Source organism: Oncorhynchus nerka, linkage group LG3 (genome assembly GCF_034236695.1).
Source record: "Oncorhynchus nerka isolate Pitt River linkage group LG3, Oner_Uvic_2.0, whole genome shotgun sequence".
In the NCBI taxonomy this organism is placed as follows: domain Eukaryota; kingdom Metazoa; phylum Chordata; class Actinopteri; order Salmoniformes; family Salmonidae; genus Oncorhynchus; species Oncorhynchus nerka.
The window spans coordinates 57,701,759-57,709,258 of record NC_088398.1 but is presented as its reverse complement, the minus strand read 5'-3'; the positions used below and the strand labels follow the sequence as shown (position 1 = coordinate 57,709,258).

Genomic DNA, 7,500 nt, shown 5'->3' with positions numbered 1-7,500 from the left:
CTGTCAAATGAGGCTGATAGATAGATGGCAAGGTCTGTTGTGGTAGACAGCATGGCAGCATTAGTCTATTTTAAGTGCACTGTGTGGTGATTTTAAATGGAAGTCAGCATTGTATCAGAACATTCATGCATCCTGCTCCATTTCAACCTCCCATATGTCTTTGATCATCACTTCCTGAAGGATTTATATATTGGGACACACGCCAGTTTCTATTTCTATGTGTGTGTATGTATATGTATGTGTATATATGTATATGTGTGTATAAAGTGTCCTGACACTAATTCCTGAGACTGCTCAGTAGAGGTCTTTCTTGTTGATTTTGCTCCCAACAGTTGTGTAATGATCTGGGCCAGCAGTACCCTCTAGCTCTCCCTCCCTATAACTCCCCTGCTTCACCAGGCTCTGTTACATGGCAGAGGTGGTCAGTTTATTGGGATTGGAAATAAAAGAGAATTGGGGGAAAATAGTTAAATTGTGAAATTGACCTAGTTTAGTTAGATACTTTTATTCATCTAACGTTACTGTTGTGGTGTTGAGAATGAAATATATTTGAACTAGGTGGTTGGCTGACTTGTATTAGGCTCTACTGCCCTCAACCAATCTGGCATGAACACTGGAGCATGTGGAAGTGTAACAGGGCATGAACAGTCTCACTCAGTGCCTGCCTCCTCAATCTCAAGGAACTAACTATTTGGTTTGTTCGACATGGACTGCGTTTCAAATCACCTTGCAACGTGTACTGATTATTATTTGTATTTAAGTCAGTAAGTCACAATTTAGCCACAATACATCATGGTTTTGATCTTCTCAAACAAGGCCATTCTATTTTGAGGGGACACGTTCTTCTGTTAATGGAATGATCTCACAGTGAGACAAAGCAACACTTATGGTAGAGAGCTGACTCACTGAGATGCAACTGAACAATAATGCCACTGTGGGTTTAAACCCTGACACAAAATGCTCTGCTTGATTTGCCTTTCAGTTTCAAAGCACTTCGATTAGGATTGTCAGCTGAGTTTACATCCCAGGGTCCATATTTGAAAAGCTTCTGAGTAGGAGTGTTGATCTGGGATCAGTTTTTCCCTTTAGATCATATTGAGTCAGACGATATTTACAGATCCTAGATCAGTACTCCTACTCAGAGGCACTTTGTGGATATGGGTCCAGGTACCACCTCTCCATATATTCCTATACATTAAGATGTAAGTTAAGACAAAACTGATCCTAGATCAGCACCCCTACTTTATAACTGTGTGGATACATGCCCAGAGAGGGATAGATTGAGGTTGGTTTCATGTACAAATGTCTCTATCCAGATGTCATTTGATACATAGTGGGCTGTGGAAGAGAAGGGATCGGTCTGTTCTGTTTTTCTTACTGCTTCTCTTCTCTTTGGGAGGTTGCCAATCTGCCATCACAATTTAACTAGAAACTTCAGGCTACAGTTTTCTTCCTTCTTATTTGGAGGCTAATCGCGATAGAAATAAATGCACATGCAATCAGAAAGCCTGTGTGTGATTCTCCTAACCTTGTTAGTCATATGCAGATGAAGAGGCCTCCATCGATTCCACAAGGCAATGTGGATTGATACACACACACTCTAGGGATTGCTTTACAACCATGAATATTTATCAATGAGTCAGTCTGTCTGCATGTGGAGAAATGTTAATCATCTGCATTAGCATCATGTTTCCACTGTAGCGTGATGATGATGATGATGATGATGGTATGTGTGTTTTGCTTTGGTCTCTACAGAGATGAACACAACATTATGATAACCTCTAACTACACAGTTCTCCAGGGTTGATGCCTAACTATATAGTTCTCCAGGGTTGATGCCTAACTAGATAGTTCTCCAGGGTTGATGCCTAACTAGATAGTTCTCCAGGGTTGATGCCTAACTATATAGTTCTCCAGGGTTGATGCCTAACTAGATAGTTCTCCAGGGTTGATGCCTAACTATATAGTTCTCCAGGGTTGATGCCTAACTATATAGTTCTCCAGGGTTGATGCCTAACTATATAGTTCTCCAGGGTTGATGCCTAACTATATAGTTCTCCAGGGTTGATGCCTAACTATATAGTTCTCCAGGGTTGATGCCTAACTATATAGTTCTCCAGGGTTGATGCCTAACTATATAGTTCTCCAGGGTTGATGCCTAACTATATAGTTCTCCAGGGTTGATGCCTAACTATATAGTTCTCCAGGGTTGATGCCTAACTAGATAGTTCTCCAGGGTTGATGCCTAACTATATAGTTATCCAGGGTTGATGCCTAACTAGATAGTTCTCCAGGGTTGATGCCTAACTATATAGTTCTCCAGGGTTGATGCCTAACTATATAGTTCTCCAGGGTTGATGCCTAACTATATAGTTCTCCAGGGTTGATGCCTAACTAGATAGTTCTCCAGGGTTGATGCCTAACTATATAGTTATCCAGGGTTGATGCCTAACTATATAGTTATCCAGGGTTGATGCCTAACTATATAGTTCTCCAGGGTTGATGCCTAACTAGATAGTTCTCCAGGGTTGATGCCTAACTATATAGTTCTCCAGGGTTGATGCCTAACTAGATAGTTCTCCAGGGTTGATGCCTAACTAGATAGTTCTCCAGGGTTGATGCCTAACTATATAGTTATCCAGGGTTGATGCCTAACTAGATAGTTCTCCAGGGTTGATGCCTAACTATATAGTTCTCCAGGGTTGATGCCTAACTAGATAGTTCTCCAGGGTTGATGCCTAACTAGATAGTTCTCCAGGGTTGATGCCTAACTAGATAGTTCTCCAGGGTTGATGCCTAACTATATAGTTATCCAGGGTTGATGCCTAACTAGATAGTTCTCCAGGGTTGATGCCTAACTATATAGTTCTCCAGGGTTGATGCCTAACTATATAGTTCTCCAGGGTTGATGCCTAACTAGATAGTTCTCCAGGGTTGATGCCTAACTATATAGTTCTCCAGGGTTGATGCCTAACTATATAGTTCTCCAGGGTTGATGCCTAACTATATAGTTCTCCAGGGTTGATGCCTAACTATATAGTTCTCCAGGGTTGATGCCTAACTATATAGTTCTCCAGGGTTGATGCCTAACTATATAGTTCTCCAGGGTTGATGCCTAACTATATAGTTCTCCAGGGTTGATGCCTAACTATATAGTTCTCCAGGGTTGATGCCTAACTATATAGTTCTCCAGGGTTGATGCCTAACTATATAGTTCTCCAGGGTTGATGCCTAACTATATAGTTCTCCAGGGTTGATGCCTAACTATATAGTTCTCCAGGGTTGATGCCTAACTATATAGTTCTCCAGGGTTGATGCCTAACTATATAGTTATCCAGGGTTGATGCCTAACTATATAGTTCTTCAGGGTTGATGCCTAACTATATAGTTTTCCAGGTTTGATGCCTAACTATATAGTTCTCCAGGGTTGATGGCATTGTAGATGGAGTGTGTGTTTAGCATCTGATGGCCAACATTGAGGATGTGTGCAAGGGGCTGGCAGCCTGCCACTTAGGTTTCTGCTCTCAGATTGTGATACACACACACACACATACCAGTCAGTTCTCTGCTTTCAGCGTGTGATGTGGTTGGTCGGAGCTAGGATGTTATGTTTAGGGTCACCATACCGGGAGGATTTAAAAGGAGAGTATGTCATTATGCAAATCTTGATTAAAAATAAACCATCCAGATTATGGTAGACTGCTGAGATACAGAGGGTTCACTTGTATTTGACCTTTAAGCTCTCTCTCATCCCTTTATTCATGCTGCACACGCTCTCACTTTAATCTTCTGGGTGAGGGGAGTTATGTCTCTGTGTGTACAGGTTAGCATAAATAGTATCTGATCTTCACTGAGTAATATTCACAGCATAGACTGGTGATGAATCACAACATGGTGATAATACAATACATCTATTTCTGACTTTACACTCCATTAGTGTCTGAAAACAAACAACCAGGTATGGCTGCCAGATAGATCCGATACGTCTCAACACACCCACATATTGGGATATTGAGATGTAAGTATTTTTCTTCACTCTGACTGGACGTATCCAGGATGTTTGTGTTGAGGACTGGAGTTCAGGGCCCATATTCATAAAGCATCTCAAAGTATGAATGCTGATATAGGATCAGGCCATTTCTGTCTTATTCATTATGATCTGAAAGACAAACAGATCTTTCTGAATATGTGCCCTGGTCTCCCTGTCCAGTCTGTCCCTGGTGGAAAATACTCTGCTGTGTTCATCTCATCTGTATGGGCCGTGGTCTCTCTGTCCAGTCTGTCCCTGGTGGAAAATACTCTGCTGTGTTCATCTCATCTGTATGGGCCGTGGTCTCCCTGTCCGGTCTGTCCCTGGTGGAAAACATTCTGCTGTGTTCATCTCATTTGTATGGGCCGTGGTCTCTCTGTCCAGTCTGTCCTTGGTGGAAAACGTTCTGCTGTGTTCATCTCATCTGTATGGGCCGCGGTCTCTCTGTCCAGTCTGTCCCTGGTGGAAAACGTTCTGCTGTGCTCATCTCATCTGTATGGGCCGTGGTCTCTCTGTCCAGTCTGTCCCTGGTGGAAAACGTTCTGCTGTGTTCATCTCATCTGTATGGGCCGTGGTCTCTCTGTCCAGTCTGTCGTTGGTGGAAAACGTTCTGCTGTGTTCATCTCATCTGTATGGGCCGTGGTCTCTCTGTCCAGTCTGTCCCTGGTGGAAAACGTTCTGCTGTGTTCATCTCATCTGTATGGGCCGTGGTCTCTCTGTCCAGTCTGTCCTTGGTGGAAAACGTTCTGCTGTGTTCATCTCATCTGTATGGGCCGTGGTCTCCCTGTCCAGTCTGTCCTTGGTGGAAAACGTTCTGCTGTGTTCATCTCATCTGTATGGGCCGTGGTCTCTCTGTCCAGTCTGTCCCTGGTGGAAAACGTTCTGCTGTGTTCATCTCATCTGTATGGGCCGTGGTCTCTCTGTCCAGTCTGTCCCTGGTGGAAAACGTTCTGCTGTGTTCATCTCATCTGTATGGGCCGTGGTCTCCCTGTCCAGTCTATCTTTGGTGGAAAACGTTCTGCTGTGTTCATCTCATCTGTATGGGCCGTGGTCTCCCTGTCCAGTCTGTCCCTGGTGGAAAACATTCTGCTGTGTTCATCTCATCTGTATGGGCCGTGGTCTCTCTGTCCAGTCTGTCCCTGGTGGAAAACGTTCTGCTGTGTTCATCTCATCTGTATGGGCCGTGGTCTCTCTGTCCAGTCTGTCCCTGGTGGAAAACGTTCTGCTGTGTTCATCTCAACTGTATGGGCCGTGGTCTCTCTGTCCAGTCTGTCCCTGGTGGAAAACGTTCTGCTGTGTTCATCTCATCTGTATGGGCCGTGGTCTCTCTGTCCGGTCTGTCCCTGGTGGAAAACGTTCTGCTGTGTTCATCTCATCTGTATGGGCCGTGGTCTCTCTGTCCGGTCTGTCCCTAGTGGAAAACGTTCTGCTGTGTTCATCTCATCTGTATGGGCCGTGGTCTCTCTGTCCAGTCTGTCCCTAGTGGAAAACGTTCTGCTGTGTTCATCTCATCTGTATGGGCCGTGGTCTCTCTGTCCAGTCTGTCCCTAGTGGAAAACGTTCTGCTGTGTTCATCTCATCTGTATGGGCCGTGGTCTCTCTGTCCAGTCTGTCCCTGGTGGAAAACGTTCTGCTGTGTTCATCTCATCTGTATGGGCCGTGGTCTCTCTGTCCAGTCTGTCCTTGGTGGAAAACGTTCTGCTGTGTTCATCTCATCTGTATGGGCCGTGGTCTCTCTGTCCAGTCTGTCCCTGGTGGAAAACGTTCTGCTGTGTTCATCTCATCTGTATGGGCCGTGGTCTCCCTGTCCAGTCTGTCCCTGGTGGAAAACGTTCTGCTGTGTTCATCTCATCTGTATGGGCCGTGGTCTCCCTGTCCGGTCTGTCCCTGGTGGAAAACGTTCTGCTGTGTTCATCTCATCTGTATGGGCCGTGGTCTCTCTGTCCGGTCTGTTCTTGGTGGAAAACGTTCTGCTGTGTTCATCTCATCTGTATGGGCCGTGGTCTCCCTGTCCAGTCTGTCCCTGGTGGAAAACGTTCTGCTGTGTTCATCTCATCTGTATGGGCCGTGGTCTCTCTGTCCAGTCTGTCCCTGGTGGAAAACATTCTGCTGTGTTCATCTCATCTGTATGGGCCGTGGTCTCTCTGTCCAGTCTGTCCCTGGTGGAAAACATTCTGCTGTGTTCATCTCATCTGTATGGGCCGTGGTCTCTCTGTCCAGTCTGTCCCTGGTGGAAAACGTTCTGCTGTGTTCATCTCATCTGTATGGGCCGTGGTCTCCCTGTCCAGTCTGTCCCTGGTGGAAAACATTCTGCTGTGTTCATCTCATCTGTATGGGCCGTGGTCTCTCTGTCCGATCTGTCCCTGGTGGAAAACGTTCTGCTGTGTTCATCTCATCTGTATGGGCCGTGGTCTCCCTGTCCGATCTGTCCCTGGTGGAAAACGTTCTGCTGTGTTCATCTCATCTGTATGGGCCGTGGTCTCTCTGTCCAGTCTGTCCCTGGTGGAAAACGTTCTGCTGTGTTCATCTCATCTGTATGGGCCGTGGTCTCTCTGTCCAGTCTGTCCCTGGTGGAAAACGTTCTGCTGTGTTCATCTCATCTGTATGGGCCGTGGTCTCTCTGTCCAGTCTGTCCCTGGTGGAAAACGTTCTGCTGTGTTCATCTCATCTGTATGGGCCGTGGTCTCCCTGTCCAGTCTGTCCCTGGTGGAAAACGTTCTGCTGTGTTCATCTCATCTGTATGGGCCGTGGTCTCTCTGTCCAGTCTGTCCCTAGTGGAAAACGTTCTGCTGTGTTCATCTCATCTGTATGGGCCGTGGTCTCTCTGTCCAGTCTGTCCCTAGTGGAAAACGTTCTGCTGTGTTCATCTCATCTGTATGGGCCGTGGTCTCTCTGTCCGGTCTGTCCCTGGTGGAAAACGTTCTGCTGTGTTCATCTCATCTGTATGGGCCGTGGTCTCTCTGTCCGGTCTGTCCCTGGTGGAAAACGTTCTGCTGTGTTCATCTCATCTGTATGGGCCGTGGTCTCCCTGTCCAGTCTGTCCCTGGTGGAAAACGTTCTGCTGTGTTCATCTCATCTGTATGGGCCGTGGTCTCCCTGTCCAGTCTGTCCCTGGTGGAAAACATTCTGCTGTGTTCATCTCATCTGTATGGGCCGTGGTCTCCCTGTCCAGTCTGTCCCTGGTGGAAAACATTCTGCTGTGTTCATCTCATCTGTATGGTCAGCGGTTGCCTCCCATCCCCTTGCTACATCTAAACAGGCCTGTATTTGACAGGAGGAACAGCCGTGGAGGCTAACAGGCAGGGTTTACAGAGAGACTTGTCTGTATAGGCCTCTCCCAGAATCCTATTCCAATCCCTATCGACTTTGTCTGGGTTGTCAACGTTGATGTGTCGAACTGAAAACTTTACCGCTATCTAGTCAGTGTGAGTTGTTAACATAGAAATACTGTCCAAACTTGGATGAGATTA

The 7,500-nt window shown here is 46.1% G+C and overlaps 1 protein-coding gene across 5 annotated transcripts in view; it reads left to right on the top strand.

The window, feature by feature from the left end:
* Nucleotides 1–7,500, top strand: part of sestd1 (SEC14 and spectrin domains 1) — a 38,838-nt gene that overhangs the window by 11,756 nt on the left and 19,582 nt on the right. The window lies entirely within an intron of this gene.